Source organism: Chiloscyllium punctatum, chromosome 7 (genome assembly GCF_047496795.1).
Source record: "Chiloscyllium punctatum isolate Juve2018m chromosome 7, sChiPun1.3, whole genome shotgun sequence".
NCBI lineage: Eukaryota > Metazoa > Chordata > Chondrichthyes > Orectolobiformes > Hemiscylliidae > Chiloscyllium > Chiloscyllium punctatum.
Window position 1 is genome coordinate 47,906,069 of NC_092745.1, and position 25,998 is coordinate 47,932,066.

Sequence of the window (25,998 nt, forward strand, 5' to 3'; positions counted from 1 at the left end):
GAATCTGGTTTCCAGCATCTGCAGTCATTGGTTTTAACCATAGAACTTTTCTCGTTAGGCAGACGCAGCATGGGTTTATCAAGGGCAGGTTATGCTTAACAGATCTATTGGAATTCTATGAAGACATTACGAGCAAGGTGGACAAAGGGGACCCAGTAGATGTGGTGTACCTATATTTCCAAAAGGCTTTTGACAAGGTGCTGCTGCATAAGATAAGGATGCATGGCATTACAGGTAATGTATTAGCACAGTTAAAGGATTAATTGATTAACAGGAAGCAAAGAGTGGGGATAAATGAATGCTATTCTGGCTGGAATTCAGTGACAAGTGGTGTGCCTCAGGGATCAGTTTTGGGACCACAATTATTCGCAATTTATATCAATAATTTGGAGTTAGGGACCACATGTAGCATGTCAAAGTTTGCAGATGGCACTAAGATGAGTGGTAGAGCAAAGTCTGCTGAGGACTGTGAAACTTTGCAGAAGAACATAGGTACATTAAGTGAGTGGGCAAAGGTCTGGCAGATGGAATACAGTATTAATAAATGTGAAGTCATCCATTTTGGTAGGAATAACAGTAAAAAGGATTATTACTTGAACGGTAAATTGTTGCAGCATGCTGGTATACAGAGGGATCTGGGTGTCATTGTGCATGAATCACAGAGGGTTGGTCTGCAGGTCCAACAAATAATTAGGAAGGCAAATGGAATTTTGTCCTTCATTGCTAAAGGGTTTAAGTTTAAAAGCAGGGAGGTTATGTTGCAGATGGACAGGGTGCTGGTGAGGCCACACCTGGAGTACTGTGTACAGTTTTGGTCTCCTTACTTGAGAAAGGATGTACTGGCACTGGAGGGGGTGCAGAGGAGGTTCACTAGGTTGATTCTGGAGTTGAGAGGAGAATAGACTGAGTAGACTGGGATTATATTCATTGGAATGCAGAAGAATGAGGGGCTATCTTACAGAAACAAATGAAATTATGAAGGGCATAGATAAGATAGAAGTAGAGAGGATGTTTCCACTGAAACTAGGACAAGAGGGCACAGGCTCAAAATTAGCAGGAGCAGATTTAGGATGAAACTAAGAAGGTACTTCTTCACCCAGAGGGTTGTGAATCTATGGAATTCCTTGCCCAGTGAAGTAGTTGGCACTACTCCAGTAAATGTTTTTGAAGCTAAGATAGATTTTTTAAACAACAAAAGAATTAAGGGATATAGTGAGAGCCCGGTTAAGTGGATCTGAGTCCACAAAAAGATCAGCCATGATCTTATTGAATGGTGGAGCAGGTTCGAAGGACCAGAGGGCCTATTCCTGCTCCTAGTTCTTATGTTGGCATGAATGCCTGGCTGAGTTTAAAAGCAAAAATTCCTGCTATCGTCAGGGTTTTGGAGTTCATAACTTGGTTAACAGTTTAAAGGAATAGCTGTCATTGATGTGCAGCCTGAATATAAGTTTCTGAAGTTCTGATGAAGGGTCACTGGATGCAAAATAATAATTCTGCTTTCTCTCCACTCATGCTGACCAACCTGCTGAGTTTTGCCAGCAATTTCTGATTTTGTTTCTGATTTCCAGCATCTGTAGTTCTTTGGATTTCTGAACATAAGTTTCTTTGTTCATGTAAAGGATCAACCACTTGAGGAATTTTAAAGCTTGAATGAGTTTCATGGTTAGAAACCTTTTCCACGATAAAGTATGTATAAGTGTCAGATGTATTAAATGATTGGAATTATTTTTTATTTCTACATAGTTTTTGAGGCTGTGATAGATGCTGTGAGAGTGGTCTAAAGAGAACATGGCGAGGGAATGAGTTGGCATGTAATGCCCGAGTGGGAAGAGAGAAGATCAGAAAGTCTAACAGCATCTTAAATAATTGCAAAAAAGATCTAAAGAATCAAGACATTCTTTCTCACCAGCTCATCCCAACACTTGCCATTTCTATTATGTTAGTAACCCAACTTATCCTGCCTCCAACTTCCACAAAGAGAAAACCTGGACTAGCAAAACCATTTAAACTGAGAAGGGTCTGTTGAGTTCAGGAAATTACTAAATAAAGCTTCCCACCTCACTGGTGTAAATACCAATCCCTCTCCTCATAAAGGCCTATTTAACAGACCAATATTCACTGTGAGACAAAATGCTGGAAAACCTCAGCAGGTCTGGCAGCATCTGTAAGGAGAGAAAAGAGCTGACATTTCGAGTCTGACTGACCCTTTATTGCTACCTTTGCTTCTGGAGCCATGACTCACCTTCCCTCAGCCTACTATAAATACCTCCCTATTTCTCCTTTTTTTGCTTTGACAAAGGGTCAACTAGACTCGAAACGTCAATTCTTTTCTCTCCTTACAGATGCTGCCAGACCTGGTGAGATTTTCCAGCATTTTCTCTTTTGGTTTCAGATTCCAGCATCCGTAGTAATTTGCTAATATTCACTGTGAATTTAACAGGTCTTCAGACATTAACAAGATTTTACTGCGAATCTATAGTTAAACACAGAGACAAATCCCCACCTTTACATTCTGCACTCGTTCCCTCCTCAGAAGTCAACTCCCCACTGGGAAAGAACCCAGCATTTTGTTTTAAATTTGAAAAAAAAAAGCATTACCAAATTAACCAAACACAAAGCTCTTTATTATTATTATTACTTTTGCCACCCAGCAATTTGTCAATTAACCAAATAACACCCAATTAGCGACAAGTAAACTACAACAAAAAGGTGGGACAAACAAGGGAGGGAACTGAATCAAAAAAATGTTGGAATGAGGAGATAATGCTTTCCAGCCCCCACATTAAGCAAAGAACCGTTTGCTTAATATGTAAACACCCACCACTAAATTAACCAAACAACTGTTTAGCAGAAAAAGGACTGCAGGTGGAAATTTAATGGCTAGCTAGCAAACATTCTGTGTGGAACCAATGTTATAAAATACTAAAATGTGTCATGGAAACGTCAAATAGATTGGACTGTCATATCTTGTGGCTGCGCGCATTCAAGGAGCTGATAACCTCTTGCTCAATACCAAGCTTGTTCTGAGAGTCGACGGACTCAAAACATTAACTTTGCTTTCTTCCCACAGATGTTGCCAGATCTGCTGAGTTTTGCCAGTGATTTTGGTTTTTGAGCAAGCTATCCTTGTATGGGTTATGTCCCAAACTGCAGACGCATTTGGCATTTTTGTCCTTTGAAGAATACACAAGGACAGGGATTAAAAAACAAACTTCAATTCTTCTGGAGTGTGCTAGTGGGACTGGACATAGTTGTGTCTTCCAGCTTGTACTCTGATTCTACTGTGCTGCGATTACCGAAGGACTGTTCCCTAGTCATCCCTGTGTTTTGTGTAAAGGCCCTCTCTAACACTGAGTGCTGCAAGTCAGCTAGCTCATAGCCAGATGAGAGAGAAACCCAGAATGATGGAATTTAATCATAGTCAAAAGAATCAGAACCACAGAATCCCAACAACATAGAACATTACAGCACAGTACAGGCCTTTTGGCCCTTGATGTTGTGCCAATCTGTGGATCCAATCTGAAGCCCATTTTCATCCATAAGTCTATCCAAAGACCATTAACATGCCCTTAATGCTGACGAGTCTACTACTGTTGCAGGTAGTATGTTCCTGTCCCTACTACTCTGGTAAAGAAACTACTTCTGACATCTATCCTATATCTATCACCCCTCAATTTAAAGCTATGTCCTCTCATGCTAACTACCACCATCTGAGGAAAAAGGCTCTCACTGTCCACCCTACCTAACCCTCTGATTATCTTATATGTCTCAATTAAGTCATCTCTTAACCATCTTCTCTCCAATGAAAACAGCCTCAAGTCCCTCAGTCTTTCCTCATAAGACCTACCCTCCATACCAGGCAACATCCTAGCAAATCTCCTCTGAGCCCTCTCCAAAGCTTTCACATACTTCCTGTAATGCGGTGACTAGACCTGTACATAATACTCCAAATGCGGCCACATCAAAGTTTTATACAGTCGCAGCATGACCTCATGGTTCTGAAACTCAATCCCTCTACCAATAAAAGCTTATACACCATGTGCCTTCTTAACAACCGAATCAACCTGGATGGCAAACCACAGAAACTCATGATGACAAAACCAACATCAACATGACAGGTCATCTCCACTGTAACAGTTGCAATGTTCAACTATCTGCCCTTTACAAACAATTCTTATATTGATCCCCAAGTCTATTCCTTTTGAACTTCCATCTGTTAGACCTGTCTCTAACTTTTCATCTGTATGCACGTATGTTGTATTTAGTCATTCTTATCACATGCAGTAATTAATAAGCTCATTACTTTTGTTAATTCAAGTAAAGCCTTGCTGAATTGGATCCTTTTTAAATCGGTTCATCTGAGAGAAAGATATCCACAATGGGGGGGGCATCCTTCTGAAACTAACCTTCTTGCAACCAACTGAGGGGTCAGGTGAATAAAGAAGGGGAGTCAGTTCATCTCTCCCTCATGTGGGAGCTTAACAGTTTGGGATATCCCATCTGGAACCATAATGATTTGAGGAACATCAGACACAATCTAGTGATTACAGCAAAATTAAATCAACAAACAGATTGATTGACCATTTTCAGGTGGATTCTGAAAAGAAAGAATTGATTAGGGAGTAATAAACTCATCAAGGAAATAATTTGGATCTTCTTTACGAAAATTGTTTTACTGCAAAGAAAGCTTTGTGGGAGAAATTTGTTGGCACACTCTTACCTAGAGGTTTACTACATAACATCATGAATTCCAGCTGCAGTGTGTCGCCCATATATGCCATTGCTATAATTGAACAATATGAATTGGACACACATCTAACTGCATACTCTCATAGTATTATTGGTTACGTCACACTTACAGATTTATCTTCCTTTAGTTCATGAGAGGAAAAGATTTCCAGGAACAAGGCAAGAAGCAAGGGTGTTTGGCCCAGGTCGTCTGGAATGAAGATTGGTCAATAAAAAAAATCACTTTGCAGTGGGCTCCTTTAGGCAATAAATAAGTTGGGTACAGAAAAGAAAAATTCCACTGAGGGGGGTAAATGAAAGGAAGCTAAACATAGAATTTCCAAAATGATGAAGGAATCCATATAAACAGCATCAACAATACACCCTTCATCAACACCCTTCATTACTTCATCAAGAAAACTCAATCTAGTTTGTCAGATATGATTTGCATTTAGAAGTCATAATCTTGGACAAAATGAATTGTCACTGGGAAAATTACAGGTTGATAAATGGCAGCACGTACTGATTTGCTAAAAGTAAATCAAATCTGACAAATTTGATTGAGTTTTTTGATGAAGTAATGGAGACGGTATGTGTGGGTGGTACAGTCGATCTTTAGCACATGGGTTTCAAAAAAGATTTAATTAAGACTTTCGGGCCAGCTAGCAAAATAAAAAGAAATAGGCTGAAAGGGACAGGGACAGCATGGATACTAAATGAGTTAAATAGGGTCTTGTGATGCAATGGTAGTATCCCTACCTATGAACCAGGAGGCCTGGGTTTAAGTCTCACCTTGCTCTTTATGTATATCATAACATATCCAAACAGATTGAGTAATATAACAGCAAAAATAGTTGAAACCGGAGGTCGGAACTTAAATGTCAGAAATAATCAGCTGGTCACAAACCTGAAACATTAATTCTGTTTTTCTTTTTTTTTTAAAAAAGATGCTGCCTCACGTGTTGAACATTGCACATGTGTGATAGTGATTGTTTTTCTTCAGGTTGGTGTCAACTAATGGTTGATGTCTCTCCTGTGTTGGTATTGGGACTGTGGTGTTAATCATATATAATCAATGGCCTGGATTTGTGCATACAGGGCATAATTTCAAAGCTTGTAGAAGTCAGAAAACTTTCCAAGTTGTAAAACATGATAAAAGCTGTGCCAGATTTTAGTAGAACACAAATAGACTCATGAAATGGACAGTCACGTGATTGATTAAACGTAATATAGAGAAGTATGCCTTCCAGAAGGACGATTAAGGAGATGTGATATAAACTGAATGGTACAATTTTTAAAGTATGTGCAAGGAACAGTGAGTCCTGGTATTCAACATAAAACTCTTTAAAACTATCAAGACAAGTTCACAAGGGCATTCAAAAAATGTGTGCAGGACCCTGCATTTATAAGTAAAATAAGAAAGATAGTTTTTTAAAAATATAAATCACAGGCAGGCCTCAGCTGGAGTATGTGTCCTATTCTAAGCATAGAATTAGAAATACTGACAAGGACTCAGGCACAGAACAGTGTCAATTAACTAGAATAAGCCCAGAGATAAGGAACAGCAGCTATACACAGAGAACAGAGAAGGCGAGATATTTCAGTTTATTGCAAGGAAAAGTTAGGGGGATCAATTTGTGAAGGTTATATAATAACAATGGGTTTTGTTCGATTTTTTTTCCCTCATTGTTTCAAGGAATGCTGGCATCACTTTAATGATCAGCATTTGCTGCCCATCATTAATTGTCCTTGAACTGACATTCCAACTTTGACAATTATCATGCCTCAGTCTACTCGCAATCATTAGTAAAGCGATGGAGTTGTCATCAAACAGGATCCATAATAATCTGCTCACCCAAACTCAGTTGGGTCCTACCAGGTCCTGATGTCTTTGCAGCCTGAATGAAAGATCTGAATTCTACAGCTGCAGAGAGTGCAACAATAATTGAGGCCACATTTGACTGAGTGTGGCACAAGGATCTGTAGCAAAACTAGAGGCAACAACCATCAGGGGAGACTTTCCAAGTCTTGGGGAGGATGGCTGGGATTATTGGTCAAGGAGTCTCAACTCTAGAACATCCCCACAGGAGTTTCTCAGATTAGTGTTCTAGATCCAAACATCCTCAGCTGCTTCAATGGACTCACATCCATCATCAGAGCACAAGTGGGCTTGATAGCTAATGATTACACAAGGTTAAGCATCATTCACAGTTCTTTGGATACTGAAGCCATCCATGTTCAAATGCAGCAAGAGTAGGAAAAAAAATTCAGATTTGGGCTGACAAGTACCAAGAAACATTTGCATGACACAAACGTTAGGTAACGATCATTTCCAATAGGAGAGAATTTAACCATCACCCTTTGACATTAAATGACATGACATCCCCTGAATCTCAATCAACACTCTAGGGTTACCACTGACCAGAAACTGAACTGGACTAGCCATAGAAATACAGAGTCTACAGGATCAGGTCAGAGGCTGGGAATCTTGTGACAAGTAACTCACTTCCTGACTTCTCAAGGCTTCTTCATCATCTTCAAGGCATAAATCAGGAGGTGATGGTATACCCCCCACTTGCCTGGCTGAATGCAGCTTCAACCATGTACAAGTCACTTGACAGCATCAAGGACAAAGTAGCCCACTTGATTGGCAACACAACCTCAAGTATCCACTCCATCCATTACCAATGCACAGTTTGCGTCATCTACAAGATGCAGCATTCACCAAATCCACATCGACTACCATCAAGAAGGACAACCATGACAGATACACGGGAACACCACTACCATCTTCTAGTTTGTCTTCAAGCCAAGCACCATCCTGACTTGAAAATATATTTCTATCCTTTCACTGTCACCTGCTCAAAATCCTGGAACTCCCTCCCTCACGTATAGCGGTTCAACATAGCGGCTCACACCGCCTTCTCAAGAGTGACTAAGGAAGGGTAATAAGTGCTGGCCAAGCCAACAAAGACAACATCCTGAAAATGAACTTCGAAACAAAAGTTTAACATTAGTGGGCTCGATGACTTTTAACAGTGATTGTCAATAGCTTAGAGGCTATCTTTATTGAGATTCACTTTCATTTTCAAATGTGTTGCTACCGTGGTGCAATTTGACCCCTTTGCCTCAGAAACTTACCCAGGGTCTCAGTTACTTGCCCATGAGAGCATCATCTCCCCACTAAATAGAGAGAAACCCTTTTTACTGCCTGGGAGGTCATGAACCAGGTTACACAGATCCAAAGGGTTGGCATTACAAGATTACAATGGGACAAAATGGAGTCCGGAACAAAAACCCAATGAGGTAGCCTGAGGGGCCTCTTTTCAATGTTAACTCACTTGGTTGGAGTCAGGAAGGTATTTGTAGAGGTTGAGCGAGGGATTAGGGAATCAATGTGGTCAGTCAGCAGTAGGGATGTAGGTTTGGAGGTTGTTGATGGTGGGGTAGGTTCAGCTGTTGCTTGTATGCTTACCAATGAGTTAGACTAGGATTTTATGTCGAACATTTCCTGGGCAACCTTTCAGTTAACTAAGTCTGAACTGGCTGAAATCTGTGACTCTAGCTCAGAGTCAGGCTTTCTTGGACGGGTAGGGTAATTTCCCATCAGAGGTTCTGTTCTCCAAGTCATTTTCCACAAACTCAGTGCATTGGGTTTTCCCAACATCGATCTCTGGTTATGTGATCAATTTGGGCATATCCATAGGCCAGAAACCTAGGCTATTTTCCAGATTGTTGTATGCGAGAACAGGTAAGCTGTCTACTAACAGATCAATATTATCAACATGGAAATGTTTTTGGATGAGTTGGAATAAAATGCCTAGTGGATAATACAGCACACCATGGAGCTCTTGTGGTACAGTGGTACTGCCCAAGCCCTGGGCCAGGTGATGTGTGTTCTGGATGTAAGTTTGCTCACTGAGCTAGAAGGTTCATTTTCAGATGTTTCATCATCATACTAGGTAACATCATCAGTAAGCCTTTGGTGAAGCGCTGATGTTATGTCCTGCCTTCTATTTATGTGTTTAGGTTTCTTTGGGCTGGTGATGTCATTTACGGTTCTTTTTATCAGAGAGTGGTAGATGGGATCTAAGTCAATGTGTTTGTTGATAGAATCTGGTTGGAGAGCCATGCTTCTCGGAATTCCCATGCATGTCTCTGTTTGGCTTGTCCTAGGATGGATGTGTTGTCCCAGTCAAAGTACTGGCCTTCCTTATTTGTATGTAAGGACACTAGTGAGAGTGGGTCATTTTTTTTTGTGGCAAGCTGATGTTCCTGGTGCCTAGCTTTCTGCCTGTTTGTCCAATGTAGTGTTCATTACAGTTCTTGCAAGGTATTTTGTAGATGATGTCTGCTTTGCTTGTTGTTTGCATAAGGTCTTTTAAGTGTGTTGATGGGTTTATGCGCTACCATGATGCCAAGAGATCTGAGTAGTCTGGCAGTCATTTCTGATGTGTCTTTGATATAGGGGAGAGTGGCTAGGATTTCTGGGCATGCTTTGTCTGCTTGTTTGGCATCACCAATTGATGGAAACCTAAACACATAAATAGAAGGCGGGGCATAACACCAACGCTTCACCAGAGGCTCACTGATGATGTTACCTAGTATGGGGATGAAATGTCTGAAAGCAAAGTGAGCTAACTTACATCCAGAACCTCAACTTGAGCTGCAAATCTTCTCAAAAAGTGTGCATTCATTTCCCAGTTGCTCCAGAGGCATGGCATAACATTTCTGAATAGGCTAAAATGCATATTATATTTCATAGTAAAATTTTGATATGCTGTGATATCTTAGTTTGAGCTAAAGAAAGAGGCTGAATAAACTGGGGCTGTTTTCCCGATGCATCAGAGGATGAGGCCTGACCTTGTAGAGGTTTATAAAATCATGAGGGGCATAGATAGGGTAAATAGACAAGATATTTTTCCAGTGGTGGGGAGTGCAGAAGTAGATGGCATATGTTTAAGGTAAGAGGGGAAAGATTTAAAAGGGACCTAAGGGGGTATTTTTTCACGCAGAGGGTGATGTGTATATGGAGTGAGCTGCCAGAGGAAGTGATGGAGGCTGGTACAATTACGGCACTTAAAAGACATCAGGATGGGTATATGAATAGGAAGGGTTTAGAAGGTCATTAACCAAGTGCTGGCAATTAGAATAGATTAGGTTAGGATATCTGGTTACCATGGATGAGTTGGACTGAAGTGCCTGTTTCTGTACTGTACATTGCCATGACTCTAAGTATTAATGTTCAATCTGTTTCCATTACTTTTATATATTGAGTCTAGACATGAATTGAGATAGATAGCATGTTTACTCAAGGAGTTTTAGGGGCTCTTGGCTGCAATCCAATTGTCTAATTATTTTACAAATTCTTGACATTGCTTATAAAGCTGCTTTAAAGGGTCTGATTATTTACTTATGGAATTCTAGGGGCTCTCATTTGCAATGCAATCATCTAATTATTTTACAGATTCTTCGCATTGTTAATACAGCGGCTTTGAAAAGTTGGTTTATTTAGTCAGAGAGTTTTATTCAATGTTTGCAACAGTTATAAAGGCTCATGTACTGTGTCAGGAGTATCACCGAACTCAGGAGTACTCTGTTAACTTAGATGTGATTCAATCTATCCGACACTGATCATCAACAACTCTCCATAATTCCCATCTCTGTTTTAACACACCCAGCTGTCATTTCTTCTCACCCGTTCTCCATAATAATTGCTTCAAATCTTATAATCATCCCGTGACCCTGCAAACAACATTGTACTCAACACTCCCCTCTTAAATGTTCTATCCCAAAATGTATGAATTTACCAGTCACCTTGGGTACATCTCTCCTACAGCATTCCGCTGTGAATCAGGCTGACTTTGGATGGGGAAATCAATCAAAAACACGCATACCAGGGCATTCATCCCCACTAGGGCTCCTTTCTCCAGCCTAGAAATTCCACTGGCGGCTGTGATTCTCAGTTGCTTAGTCTAACTAGGTCATACAAGTCAACGGCGCTTCCAAACCATTGAAATGAAACTGTGCATTACTCATTTATATAAGAAACTAATTGAAAGCGTTCTCAAACTAGATTAAGTCACATCTCAAAATGCTTTTATGCTCTTGTTGAAACAGCAGCAAGACAGCAGCGATGAAGAAAGCACCTTTCATGTAGTAAGACAATATGAAGCATTTCACATGAGTTTAATCAGATCAATAGTAGCTCAGAGAGTGAGGAACTACATTTCTGTTCTAAGTTGATTCATTTGATTTTGTGTGCATTTCTTTTCCATGATAAATCAAATGGTAATTTAATCAGAAATACATGGTGCTTCAGTGTGACATTTCTCTCCTTATTATGAGTTTTCAAGCACAGGGTATGCAGCTCCCATTTTTCCTTCTGGACTCCTCATTAAAAGGGTAGATTGTTGGACATTAAACTTACACGTCGAGAGTGTGGCGCTGGAAAAGCACAGCAGGTCAGGCAGCATCTGAGGAGCAGGAGAGTTGACATTTCAGGCAAAAACCCTTTATCAGGAATTAATACTGCCTAACCTGCTGAGCTTTTCCAGCACCAACACCCTCAACTCCGATCTCCAGCATCTGCAGTCCCCACTTTCTCCTAGTTGATTATAACCTCACATTAAACTGACAATGTTTTGTCCATTGGAATTACTGATCGGCCTCTGTATATTCTCTATTGTAGTGAGTATGATGAAGAATGTTGGGATTGACCTGAATTGCAGCGTAATGTTTTTCTCCCCCTTCAGCAGCTGTTATCTATTTTATTTTCTGCTTGGTTGAACTCATGTTAAGCTCTAATAAAAGGTTGCACCTGAAGCGGCAGCTATCTTTCTCTTACATACCTGGAAGACTTTGTAATGTCATTCCATTATTTTCTGAGTTTATTATAAAAGAAACACATCCCAGCAAGTTCATTATAAGACAACCTAATCTAAGAATCAATTGATACATGTAAAAATTGAGATCTTTTGATTATAACATCAACCAAAACCCATTCATACCATAACATTTACACTTAGAATTACAATCATGAAATCTTGACTGCAATTTTAAACTCTTTTTATACTTCTGCCCTATATCTTACTTTCATGATGCACATCAGAAACAGCATGTCACTTCCATTTGACAGCATCACACTGAAAATGGCTCGTGTTTTCACTAGATTTCTTCTTTCCTGAATAAAGAAAATATTCTTTTTTTTATCATTAACTCAGTCTCATTTTATTGTGCTCTATTTCACAATGGGCATTGCTCCATTTCAAACTATTAGCTGAAATTATCCAATATTAGTGTTTAAAGTGCCATTTTGTGTTATTGTTAAAACGGTGAACTCCTACGAATTAGTAACACTGATAATAGTAAAAAAATCAACGAAGGCATTTTGTTTAAGAAATAATAAAAAAAGTTCAATCTACGTACAGTAGTTCTTCTGGTTGTTTAGATGACAACTGGGCTTCCAAAGGAGACAACACTCAATCAACATTCTCGAATGAGTGAGTTAACTTCAGAAATGCAGTTTTTGAGGCATTAGTTTGTCTGTTCCTGAGACAGCAGAATGTTTTAGCCAAAAATCAGGCTCCTCATCATTACAAAGTGACTCGTGGTAAACAATGAATACTGAGTAGAGACTCTACAAAGCTTGGAGAGCACTGCAGTTCAGGCATGCTGCCTGAACTGCTGTGCTCTTCCAGCACCACTAATCCAGTATTTGGTTTTCAGCACCTGCAGTCATTGTTTTTACCACTCTACAAAGCTTATCTATGACTCTTTTCCCGGACAAAACAACGTACGAGGTTTACATGTGAAAAGATATGCATTTCGCAGAAGCTTCATTTAAGTTGCTGCTGCTGTTTGTACAACCATGACAGCAGCCTCAGGAAATAAGGGTCAAAACTGAGGATAGACTGGTAATTTGGGAAGATAAATAAACAAGTGAAATAAACAAGTTGCTCATCACAACTCTGCCTATTTTTAAATTGTTGATCTGTTTGTAAAATAAACAAAGTCAGGCAGAAACCAATAAGAAGTTCATCTCAAGTAGAGAGTGAAAATCTGCTAAGAGTGGATTCTATCTGGTACAAGAGTCGCACAATGGTGGTCTGAGGTAACAGACAAGCTCCTACATGACTGCTTGGATATAATGGATCGGTCCATATTCAAGATCTCAGCATCCAAACTAAATGAATATGCCACCACCATCACTGACTTCATCAGGAAGCATGCAGAGGATTGCATTCCAAACAAGTTAATCTGAGTGTTCCCTAATTGGAAACTATGGATGAACCAGGAGATCCACTCCCGACTGAATTTCAGGTCTGAGGCGTTCAAACTGGGTGACTCTGACCGAGATAGGAAATCGAGGTACAACCTTTGCAAAGCCATCAGGGACGCCAAAACATAAGACTAGACTGAACCAGAGTCCCAGGGAGGAGAAAGTGAGGAATGCAGATACTGGAGACCAGAACTGAGAGTGTGGTGCTGGAAAAGCACAGCAGGTCAGGCAGCATCAAGGGACAGGAGAATCGATGTATAAGCCCTTCATCAGGAATGAGGTTCCTGATGAAGGGTTTATGCCTGAAACATCATTCTCCCACTGCTCGGATGCTGCCTGACCTGTTGTGCTAAACTTGAGTCCCAGACTAACCACATGGACAGACGTTGACTGTGGCATGGCTTACACGATATAATTGGCTCCAAAGTGAAGTCAAGTAGAAATTGCTGATAACAGTGATTCCCTCCTCGATGAGCTCAATGCTCACTTTGACCAGAAGGGCAGTGAAATGATGTCACCTGCCCTGACTGCCTCGGGTGCAACTGTACCCACAGTCACTGTCACAGGCGTCAGGTTGGCCTTCTTAAGATTGAACCTATTAAAAGCTACTGGCCTGGATGGAGAACCTGGCCATGTACTCTGATCCCGCATGGACCAGCTGGTAGGTGTATTTGCAGACATCAGGGTGGTACATGTATGGAATGAGCTGCCAGACGAAGTGGTAGAAGCTGGTACAATGGCAACATTTTAAAGGCATTTGGATGGGGATATGAATAGGAAGGGTTTGGAGGGATATGGTTCGGGTGCTGGCATGTGGGACTAGATAGAGTTGGGATAGCTGATTGGCATGGATGGGTTGGACTGAAGGATCTGTTTCCGTGCTGTACATCTCTATGACTCTATGACTCTCCTTACTACTCCTCCCCACCTGCTTCAAGAAGACTCCAATCAAAGAGGAAGGAGTCATATGCTCCAGCCAGAACTATTCTGCTCCTCCTGTTCCTTTTTCTTTTTCTCTGTTTTTGCTCTTTTCTTGAGTGTTTATTTTTGTAAACTTTTATGTTTTTAAATTTATTTGGACAAGGAATGGAGGAAACAACTCCTGGACCAGAGGCCAGCATAGGGAGGTGAGTCCCAGACCAGAGGCCAACTTGGGGAGGAGTCCTAGATTCGGATCCATCATGGGGAGGTGAGTCCCAGACCAGAGGCCAGCTTGGGGAGGTGAGTCCCAGACCAGAGGCCAGCTTGAGGAGGTGAGTCCCAGACCAGAGGCCAGCTTGGGGAGGTGAGTCCCAGACCAGAGGCCAGCTTGGGGAGGTGAGTCCCAGACCAGAGGCCAACTTGGGGAGGAGTCCTAGATTCGGATCCATCATGGGGAGGTGAGTCTCAGACCAGAGGCCAGCTTGGGGAGGTGAGTCCCAGACCAGAGGCCAACTTGGGAAGGAGTCCTAGTTTCGGATCCATCATGGGGATGTGAGTCCCAGACTGCAGGCCAGCGGGGTGAGGTTTGTCCCAGACGAGAGGCCAGCTTGGGGAAGTGAGTCCCAGACCAGAGACCAGCTTGGGGAGGTGAGTCCCAGGTTCAGCACCATCATGGGGAGGTGAGTCCCAGACCAGAGACCAACTTGGGGAGGTGAGTCCCAGACCAGAGACCAGCTTGGGGAGGTGAGTCCCAGGTTCAGCACCATCATGGGGAGGTGAGTCCCAGACTGGAGGCCAGCTTGGGGGAGTGAGGCCCAGACCAGAGGCCAGCTTGGGGAGGTGAGGCCCTGAGCAGAGGCCAGCTTGGGGAGGTGAGTCCCAGATTCTGCACCATCATGGGGATGATAGTCCCAGACTGGAGGCCAGCATAGGGAGGTGAGTCCAAGACCAAACACCATCACGGGGAGGTAAATGCCAGACTGGAGGCCAGCATGGGGAGGAGGGTCCCAGAATGGAGGCCAGCAGGAGAAGGTGAGTCCCTTGCAGACTGGAGGCAAAGCGTCAAGATTTGAAACCAGTGTGGGTCTAGAGATTTGGTCTAGTGTGGCCTGGCGGCTATGTGCTGGCATGGACTGGGGTGAAAGAGGACTGTAAATTGAATACTTTCTTTCTTTTTTGTTCTTATGCTGGACTTTTACTTATCATTCTTTCAAATTTGTACCAATACTGCTATATCTGGACCTGGTTATCTCGTACCTAAGTTGAAGCCATTAGTGGTGACATTGCAAACTTTTCATCGCACCCATTCGAGTGCACGTGACAATAAAGCTAATTCACTCATTCACAATCATCCCAGAGCCAAAGAAAAATCAGGCAACATGCCTTAATGATGATGAATACCCATTGGCTCTGACATTCATTGTAATAAAATACTTTGAAAGGTTAATAGTGGCACACATCAACTCATATTGCCTTGATCCGTGACAATTTGCCTACCATCACAATAGGTCCATGGCAGACACCTTGGTCTGACATGAACACCTGGATAACAAGGACACCTACCTCAGACTCTGATTTATTGATTTCAGCTCAGATTTCAACACCATAATTCCAACCACACTCACCTCCAAACTTTGAGATCTGGGACTCTGCTCCCCACTCTGCAACTCGCCTTCCTAACTTGCAGAATGCCTTCAGTAAGAGTAGACGAGAATACCTTCTCGACAATAATCCTCAACGCCGGTGCCCCACAAGGATACATACTCAGCCTCTTTACTCCTAATATATTCACGGTCGTGTGGCCAAATACAACGCTAACTCCATTTACAAATTTGCTGATGATACCACCGTAGTGAGTCAGATCTCAAACAACAATGAGATAGAATACAGGAAAGAGATAGATAGTTTAGTGGCATGGAGTAAAAACAACAATCTCTGCAAAATGAAAGAGCTGGTTATCAACTTCAGCGAGTGGAGTGGAGGACACACCCCAGTCTGTATCAATGGTGCTGAGGTGAAAGTGGTTGACAGTTTCAAGTACCTAGGAATAAGTATCACGAACGATCTATCCTGGTACATCAGTGTTTATGCAACAGCCAAGAAAACCCACGAATGCCTCAACTTTCTCAGAAGGCTAAGGAAATTTGGCACATCCACAATGACTTGTACAAATGTTTATCGATGCACCATAGAAAGCATCCTATCCTGATGCATCACAGCTTGGTACACCAACTGCTCTGACCAAGACTGCAAGAAATTAGAGAGTTGAGAACGCAGCTCAGCCCATTACAAAAACTAACCTTTCCTTCCATTGACTCGGGCAGAAGTTACAAAAGTTTAAAAACACATATCCAGGGATGAAGAACAGCTTCTGCCTACTGTCAGACATGTGAACGGGCCTTTCATATAAAAAAAAGAGTTGATCTTTCTCTGCACCTTCTCCATGGCTGTAACACCATATTCTGCATTCTGTTCCATTAACCTAATGTAAGGTATGATTTATCTGGTTAGCCTGCAGTACAATTCAAGTTGCAGTTGAGATCAAGTTGGGAAACTGTATGTTTACCTTTGGGTTATTCCATTTCACTGGTGGTTTATGATTGACAATTGACACATTTGTTAAAATGCAACCCACCACATCAACAGAGTTATCTCAAATCCATAAAATCACTTGATGTCATTTCATTCTTTTTGACTTCAAGCAGTTAATATTAAATTAATGGGATTTGATGAAGTATTTCAGTGTTGTTAGATTCCACCAGAGGTTGTCAGTGTGATGACTGCAAAAAAGACAACATGTTCCCTCTATTATCTACATTTCAATCCAGAGCACAAATTAAGAATAATCTAATGAATTTTCTACTTTCCTGGGAGCAGGCTGACAGGTGGGGAACATAAATTTGTGTCTAATTTTAAGCATTTTGGCAGTGAGGCAACAACCGACTCAACTGCCCTTGTGCCAAGTGATACCCTTTCGACCTTTACTTACCCCATTGTGATCGTTTTTTTCCTTCAATAGGCAGAGATCACAGCCAAGTGTTTTAGTGTGTTATTTCTCTAACCTTTTTTTTCCAGAAGAATGGGGTCAATTTGCCCCTCAGAGCAGCCTCCCTCGTGATGTCTTCTTATTTCTCTGCTCTGTGGATTCCAGCTTCACTTCCCCTTTCCACTTGCTGTGGCCTCCTAACTTGACCTTGTTGGAACACCCCCAACCCCTAACCTTCTCTCCTAATTGTGCTGCTGTGGTGACAATCACTATTGGTGCCTTAATGCAATCCCAGCAATGTTCACAGCTCTCAGTAATGCTGGGACTAGAGAATTGCTGACCACGTGACCAAGGAAGACGTTATGCCCTCAGCCAATTAATGCCCTTCCTTTGCTGTATGTCTCACTATGAATATGTCAGTGTACTCTTAAGAGATGTGACATCCTCACTCTATCAATGTATGCAATGTGAGTATATAAGGTCTCAGATTCCACATTACCCTCAGTCACCTGAAGCATGACACTCTACTGGAAGCATGCGCCTCTGTTGTGGCACAAAGTGAAGATGAGGAGCCTGGAAATGTTTTTCCTGAAGTTAACATGAAAGAAAGAAAGAATCCTCCAATTGCTCAGTTAAATAAATGTGTGCAACACAGAACAGAATTACCAAGACCAGAAAGGCTTGTAGCATCATTCTCTTCTTACAGATAGGTTAGTTTACCGCAGCCAGGAAAGCAACTGATGTAAGCATCATCAGGGAATGGAAAACACAGCAGCCGTGGTAACCGATATTGGTCAGTGGACAGTCCTCCAGCTTGAAAGATGCTTTATGAGCATGAGGTTTGAGTTGACTGTGATACCTTTGCGACAAGGTAGCCCATTAGTCACTAAAAATTACTTTGGCAAATTGCCAGAGAGAATGTTACTTTTAGAGTCAAAGGCTTGGGGGAAAATTGAAGGTAAAATAACAAAGAAGGATGGATGCTGGAGATCGTTGCCATGGCCTTGCATCCAGTGGTAGACTGTGCGCTGATCCCAATTCCAGACTTGCCTCAAACATAACAGGCTGGCTATATTTGAGCCGGTGACTGAATTGAGATGGACATCCATATCAGTGCTTCACCACTGGTCTCATTCTTCCTTCTGGGATCCCTGTAGCTGGATGGGTAACAAAAACTCAAACCTCAACAGGGCAAGGTTGCCAAGAGGAAGCAGGAGATCCATGGTCAGGTTATTTGCGACTTGCACATCATGCCAGCTCCTCGAGGGTGTGCTGTAAGTATGATCACCATTTTCAAGACCTTGGATAAGATTTCTCCAAAAGAAGTCAGCTGGAAGTGGGGTTGCTTTGGGCCCTATCACAGCTCATACCATGATTCTGAGAGCCATCGCTTGGCAGAGTTGAGGAGACGCAGGTATTCTTAAACCCTCGCCACTGCAGCCAGATCTGCTCTGCTTCCTTCTGCAGTGTGCAAAGTGAGGACAAAATGTCAGTGGCTGTGTTGCATTGTTTTTGGTCAAATGCCCATAATAACTTCATGAAGTGCAATCATAGGAGCTGGGTGAGGGTCTGATAAGATTTGAAGATGTGTGAGGACCATCTGAACTTAAGGTTCAAATGTAGAACTGTGCAGCGATGTGGGTGATGGGGTGGGGTTTAGGCAGCTTAGGAGGTTGGTAGTGTATTGAGTAACATGAGAGGTTGACAGGGCAATGCATGAAACATGGTTTGTGAATGTGCATTAACCATTCCCACGAGGCTGTTAAATCTCTTATGGCATTGCTGCCATGTCTACAGGCCCAAATTCTAGAGAGTTGACCTTCTTACACCTTTCTGGTGTGGTCACTGTGGATTTTCTGGACTTTCACAGAGTCATGTCATCTCTCCCCTCCCTGTGTTCGCCCCATTCTACATCTTTACATCTGTAAGGCAGCATCTGACAGTAAGAATCCCTCTGTCTGTTCTGGCACTTCATTTACAATATTTTTTATCACAGCAATATTTTTGTCAAACTTCTCTTTCAGAGACAGCCTGTCTTGAAAAAGAGCAGGGTGCCCTGGGTTACATGATCAGCCAACTCTGCAAAGTGGTGTGTTAAGAACCAGAGAGCCGTCCTGGGAGTGGAGCAGTCAGTGCCACAGTCAGGTGAGGTGGGTACAACATTTTGACTGGTTCAGTTTTGAATGGGCAAACCGCGATGCTCACACTTGAATATCTGGGCAAACAGGTCCCTAGGCATGGGGCTTTTGCAGAATACTGTTCAATGACCTGATAGCAATGGTGCCCCAAGTGCACATGGTTTGTCTCCCATTATTGCGACCTCTCCCCCAGTCCCAAGTGACCTGTCTTTGAATCATTTGCTGACCAATTATGCCTCAGCAATGGCCATTGCAAGTGCCAACAAGGATCTGCAGTCCTTGGGACAAGCTTCTAACCCTTACTTGACAGCTTCCCAGGTGGCAGACTGTCATATACCACCTCAGGTTATGGTCTCTGCTGAATTACCTACCACCTTTGGCCCCAACTGCGAATCACTCAAGTAAGCAGTAAAACTTAGTCCTATGCATTTTTCGAATCTCTGGCCCATGTATACAACAGTATATATACTACTTGCAAAATGGAATTAAAAAGTGTGGAAAGAAAATGAATTATTTTACTGAATACAACACAAAATGTATTACTTTAACACATCAGACTAATGTGAAATCTTTCACTTGAGATATTCGTTGCTTCAAATCATTTCAGAAAAATTTGATTTAAAGAATACATGCAAATCTTCTCCAACCACTTAACTAACCCATTTCAGCCATGCGAGATCATAGTAATTCTCAACGGATAAAGATTAATAGCATAGTATCAGTCAATGAGTTCAGCCAGGGACTGTTAAGTGCAAAGATATTCCACATTCATTTCCTTGTGCTTACTGATGAACTATTAATAGTGTGTATTCAAATCTGTATTTCAATATTGCAGCTTTGGAATAAATTGAATTTTGTATATTGCATTAAATAAGTAAGGGTTGAGAGCCTTGTTTCTTCTGTATTAGCTGTGGCAGTACCATCACCAGAACAAGTCAGCAAATGGTGTGCCCAAAAGAGGCCAGAAGGCCAGACTGAGAGGAGATGAAGTGAGCTTGTTTATTATTGCCAGAAGATGTAGCGCTGATATAAATCCTGCAAACACTTGCACCATGGGGAATGCCTGAGGGCAATCTGATGGGGCTGAATGTCATTTTCTAAGGAATAGCTAGGCAGGAGATGAGAAAGGAAGACAAATTACATGACGGAAAGCAACCAAAGTTGACTGCGTTCAGCCACAGGAGCTGAGAGTGATTAGCATAGCAATATCAAAGAAATATCTAAAGCTGTTCCATCTTCATATAACAAAGTGATAGACACTTTAACAAATAATAATAATATTGTGCATTTGACAGTTATAATTGACTCAAATGTGTTGTTTGTTTCTCCAATGGAGAAGAGGATTTCCATGTTACAGAACATTATGCACAGCAACATAAACACATAGCACAAGTTAGACTTCAGCAGATCCCAGTGCAGAAATGTACATGTGGATACCTAATGTATTGTGGGACAAAGGCAAGTATTTTTCAAGGTCATGCGACCACATCATTAATAGAGAAACTAATTGTAGCTTACAGCTAATGAAAACCTGAAGCTTTTGCAGAAGAGGAGATCAGAGGTCATTTCATAGAGGCAGCAACATATGTTCCATCTGTGATACTAGATTAAGTTAACAATCACATAACACCAGGTTATAGTCCAACAGGTTTATTTGGAGGCACTAGATTTCAAAGTGTTGCTTCTTCATTTGGTGGTTGTGGAGCAGAATTATAAGACACAGAATTTATAGAAATAGGATTGCAGTGTCATGGATTGTAATATTTAACAAATTCAGCGGAGTCTTTCATCTTTTAGAATGATCAGGTTAGCTTTAGTTCCTTCATGTGTAAATCCCAGAACTTTTTAAAAGTTGTATTCTCAAGATAGCTTTTAACAATAGATGCCATCTCAGCTGGCCTAATATTGGGACACATATAGACTTTAACTTCACACCTTCAATGCATTATCTGAGCTGTGTCGTATGATTCTGCTCAACAACCACCTGAAGAACAAGCAGCATTTTGAAAGCGAGTGCCTCCAAATAAACCTGTTGGACTATTACCTGTGAGATTTTTAACTTCGTCCACCCCAGCCCAAAACTGGCCCCTTCAAATTGTGACACCAGATATTTAACTAAGAGATTGATGACTATGAAAAACACACTCCCTGTGTTCAAATATGTTTCACACTGGAGCATAGCAGACCGCATACCTGAGCAAAGGCAAAAAGTGTAGAAACTGCATGAATATGAAGAGAGTGACAAAGAATCCCCTGGTTGGACAGTGGACCTGAGCAGAGGTGGTAATGTTTACATCCCAAATGCAAAATCAGCAAAACAAAAGGGCAAGTCTTGATGTTGTTAAGACAGCAGATAGGTGATTAGTTTGTGTGGTAGCTTTTTTTTTGTCCCTGAAGATCTCAGAAAAAAAAGTTAATCATCCAGCAGAGGCTTGGCATGGAACCTCTGGGGAGGTACCAGCTTGGGACAGATACAGTCACATTTCCAGGTAATGACAGAGCTGCTAAATTATTATTTGGCTGAATGATCACTCTGGTGGGTTATGCTCAGTTCCAGCTGTGCAATTAACTCTAGAGAATAAAATTATAAATATTAAAGCAAATAGTGAAGTCGTGGCTGTTCAGGTAACAAAATTTAAAGTAGATCAGATCTCAACTCAGGATGACATTCACATAGCAACTTTGAGGAGGTAAGCTCCTTATCCATATTTCTCACACCTTAGTAGAGTTGGGCATTGTTCCCCGAGGTTCCCAGGCAGTTCTCAGAGCAGGAAATACAGGGCCATCAGTTTGACTCTCAACATAAGGAGATGTCTGAAGGCACAACAGACAATTACCGATAAATGGGTAAGGGAAGTAATCATCAGAGATAATTAAAATATTATTAATGTTTTCTCAATGTGTTTGGCTAGTTGTTTTTTGAGTTAATGGATAACGCTCGTCTGGTTCACAACACCCAACAGGACTTTGAGAACTTTTTTTGATCAAACAAATCACACTATATTACTCGAAAAGATGGCTTGGTAGGGTGTCAGTGGAAATTTGATGGGGCAGAAAGTTACCGTTAATACTTGTTGATCATCCTGTGAAGCAGACTATTATGCCACAGTGTTAAGCCCATTACCATTCAATATTTTCACCAGTGATTTGTAGAGTGGTGTTGAGAGTAAGCGATAGGTTAGCTCAGTTGGTTGGATGGTTGGTTTAAGATGCAGAGTGATGCCAATAGCACAGACTCAATTCCCTCACCAGCTGAGGTTACTATCAAGTTCCTCCTTCTAAACCTTACCCTATGCCTGAGATATGGTGACCTTTAGTTTAAACTCACCACCAATTATCTCCCTTTCTCTCTTTCTCTACCTAATGAGAGAGCAGCCTATGGTCCTCTGATGACTGAATAGTTATACTGTTAGGAGTATGGGCAGCAAATTTTCTGATGGTACAATAACTGTGTATGCGTTAAGACTGTAGAACAGGCCTGGTGGCTCAGTGATTAGCAGTCCTGCCTTACAGCGCCAGGGACCTGGGTTCGATTCCAGCCTCAGGTGACTGTCTGTGTGAAGCTTCCACATTCTCCCCGTGTCTGCGCGGGTTTCCTCCGGGTACTCTGGTTTCCTCACACAGGCTAGGTGGATTGGTCATGCTAAATTAACCATAGTGTCCAGGGATGTGTAAGTAGGTGTATTAGCCATGGGAGATGCAGTGATAGAAATTTGTACACCTCTCATTCTGGTTGGATGGAGGTGCGGGATGTGGACGAGATGCGTTGGAGGGCATCATTAACCACATGGGAAGGGAAATTGCGGTCTCTAAAGATGGAGGCCATCTGGTGTGTTCTGTGGGCCACAGCCTTGCCTTCTCTGAGGATTGAACTCAGGACCTTCAGATTATGAGACTGACGTGCTGCCTACTGCGCTAAGAAGGCCAGAACACACCAGATGGCTTCCTTCTTTAGAGACCGCAATTTTTCTTCCCATGTGGTTAAAGATGCCCTCCAACGCATCTCGTCTACATCCTGCACCTCTGCCCTCAGACCCCACCCCTCCAACCGTAACAAGGACAGAACGCCCCTGGTGCTCACCTTCCACCCTACCAACCTTCGCATAAACCAAATCATCCGCCAACATTTCCGCCACCTCCAAACGGACCCCACCACCAGGGATATATTTCCCTCCCCACCCCTTTCCGCCTTCTGCAAAGACCGTTCTCTCCGTGAATACCTGGTCAGGTCCACACCCCCCTACAACCCACCCTCCCATCCTAGCACCTTCCCCTGCCACCACAGGAATTGCAAAACCTGCACCCATACCTCCTCCCTCACCTCCATTCAAGGCCCTAAAGGAGCTTTCCACATCCATCAAAGTTTTACCTGCACATCCACCAATATCATTTATTGTATCCGTTGCTCCCGATGTGGTCTCCTCTATATTGGGGAGACTGGACGCCTCCTAGCAGAGTGCTTTAGGGAACATCTCTGGGACACCCATACCAATCAACCAAACCACCCCGTGGCCCAACATTTCAACTCCCCCTCCCACTCTGCCAAGGACATGGAGGTACTGGGCCTCCTTCACCGCCGCTCCCTCACCACCAGACGCCTGGAGGAAGAACGCCTCATCTTCCACCTCGGAACACTTCAACCCCAGGACATCAATGTGGACTTCAACAGTTTCCTCATTTCCCCTTCCCCCACCTCAACCCAGTTCCAAACTTCCAGCTCAGCACTGTCGCCATGACTTGTCCTACCTGCCTATCTTCTTTTCCACCTATCCACTCCACCCTCCTCCCTGACCTATCACCTTCATCCCCTCCCCTATTCACCCATTGTACTCTATGCTACTTTCTCCCCACCCCCACCCTCCTCTCACTTATCTCTCCCCCCTTCAGGCTCTCTGCCTGTATTCCTGATGAAGGGCTTTTGCCCAAAACGTTGATTTTACTGCTCCTTGGATGCTGCCTGAACTGCTGTGCTTTTCCAGCACCACTAATCCAGAATCTAGTTTCCAGCATCTGCAGTCATTATTTTTGACTAAACCTTCATATTGGCTCAGGATTTTATTCTGCTTTATAAAGTTCCTGCAAAGCACTTTAGAACACTTTGTTAGGTTAAATGTACAATACACATGTAAGTTGTTGGTGTTAATTGATTAGATAGCTCTTTCTATGAGTCAAGAGTAGAAAGTGTCAAATACCCCCCTTGTATGTTTTTTGGTTTATATTAAGAGTATGCAGTGCTAATATAGAATATGCATACAATTTTAAGGGCACAACAACATTACTGAATACAGAACAGAAATTAACTGTTATTATGCATAGTGATCAAAAATTTACAATGAATACATAGAAGTCATACAGAGCAGGTTGGGTCTTGGGTCATAATAGTAAACCTTTCAATACAAGTCAAAGCTCCTGTAAGAGATTCTTAATCAGATTGCATCTGGATTAACACATCCAATCTTGGTTACCTCATATGATGGATGATATAATGACTGTGGAAGAGGTTCAGAGAAGAGTCAACTAAATGTGTTTTACTCTGCATCCCCAAGGAGAGATTACAGGAAATACTTTAAGCATTCTAGTGCATGAAGTATTCAAGCCATGGGGTGGCATAATGAACTAGCTGGTTTGGCTTTATGGTTTGTTCCTGAAAGATACTTAAACACTGCTTTATTACGATATATAGTTTCTACTGTATTCCTTTCCTGTTCTTCTATTTAGTTTGTTAACCTTAGTCTGCCTGATCTAAAAACTCTCCTTGTTCTATTCTATCCTTGTGCATTTCATCTAAATTGTTTTTGCCATCTAACTTCCGTGACATTCTTTTTCATCCCTGATAGTTTTGCTCTCATGTTGTGGCTTCAGCATAAACAAAAATCTGCTCAAACTTAATCTACCATCCACATCTTTAAATAAGCCTTCATTTAATTTCTTTAATATAACACGTTAACCTTCCATTTGTCAAAATCAAAATTAACATTCTCACATGTTTCCTCTCTAGAGGATACAGGAGAGAGATCAGTGCAGAACCGAGGGAATGCTTCATTGCCAGCAGTACCAACTTTCAGATGAGACACTAAGCTAACTGCTAGCCATAAAAGACCCGGTGGCACAATTTTGTAGAGGAGCTGGGCAGCTCTCACCTATCTTACAAATCAAAGTTTATCCTGTAACCATCATCACTAAGATGCATTATCTAGTAATTGTAACGATGGGTATGGGACCTTTCTGTGTGCAAATTGGCAACTTTGTATTGCAATAGTGACTATATTTTAAAAGTTCATATGCCTTTTATAGAGTTTTAACCTCCGGAGCTGATGAAAATGCACACAATGAAAGCAAGACTTTTTGTATTTATTTGTTTAATTGTATATAACCCTATTATACTTTCTGTCCTCAATTCAACCATAAAATTAATAGCTTTATGATCACTAGACTTCAAAATGCTGCATGATTTCAACATCATTTATTACTCCCTACGTGTTAATTGAGAATAAACATAACAATGCCTTCCTCTTTATGGCTTGAATCACCAGCTGTTAAAGGAAATATTCTCCTTACTACGATCAACAATTTCACACATACAGATTGTCTTCACTCTGAGTTGTGCAATCTCAGTTTAAAACTCCCAAGACTGAAACAAAACTGACCTGCATTTTCCTCGAACAGCACGATGACATTTTAAAAAAGAAATGAACATATTCCTACCACGAACCTTTCCTCCTTTCCCTATCCCTTGAATCTCCTAAAATTCTTGGTTCCCAGTTTAATAATTTATAACAAATAAATAAAGTATCTCAATTCTATGCTATTCAGGTCACAAAAACTGTGGCTGCCCGTGGACAACTGCAGCCAATACATGGACAATATCCAAGTTGAGGCTGACAAATGGCAAGTAATATTCAAGCCACACAAATGTCAGGCACTGACCATCAACAACACAAGAG

At 41.8% G+C, this 25,998-nt stretch overlaps 1 protein-coding gene and 1 non-coding gene across 2 annotated transcripts in view; both read right to left on the reverse strand.

Moving 5' to 3' along the window:
- The window catches only part of astn1 (astrotactin 1), a 2,276,897-nt gene that overhangs the window by 1,282,336 nt on the left and 968,563 nt on the right, over positions 1-25,998 (reverse strand). The gene's annotated exons all lie outside the window — the stretch shown is intronic.
- Positions 22,907-22,979, reverse strand: trnam-cau (transfer RNA methionine (anticodon CAU)). The gene has a single exon. It is a non-coding gene; the product is annotated as a tRNA-Met (tRNA).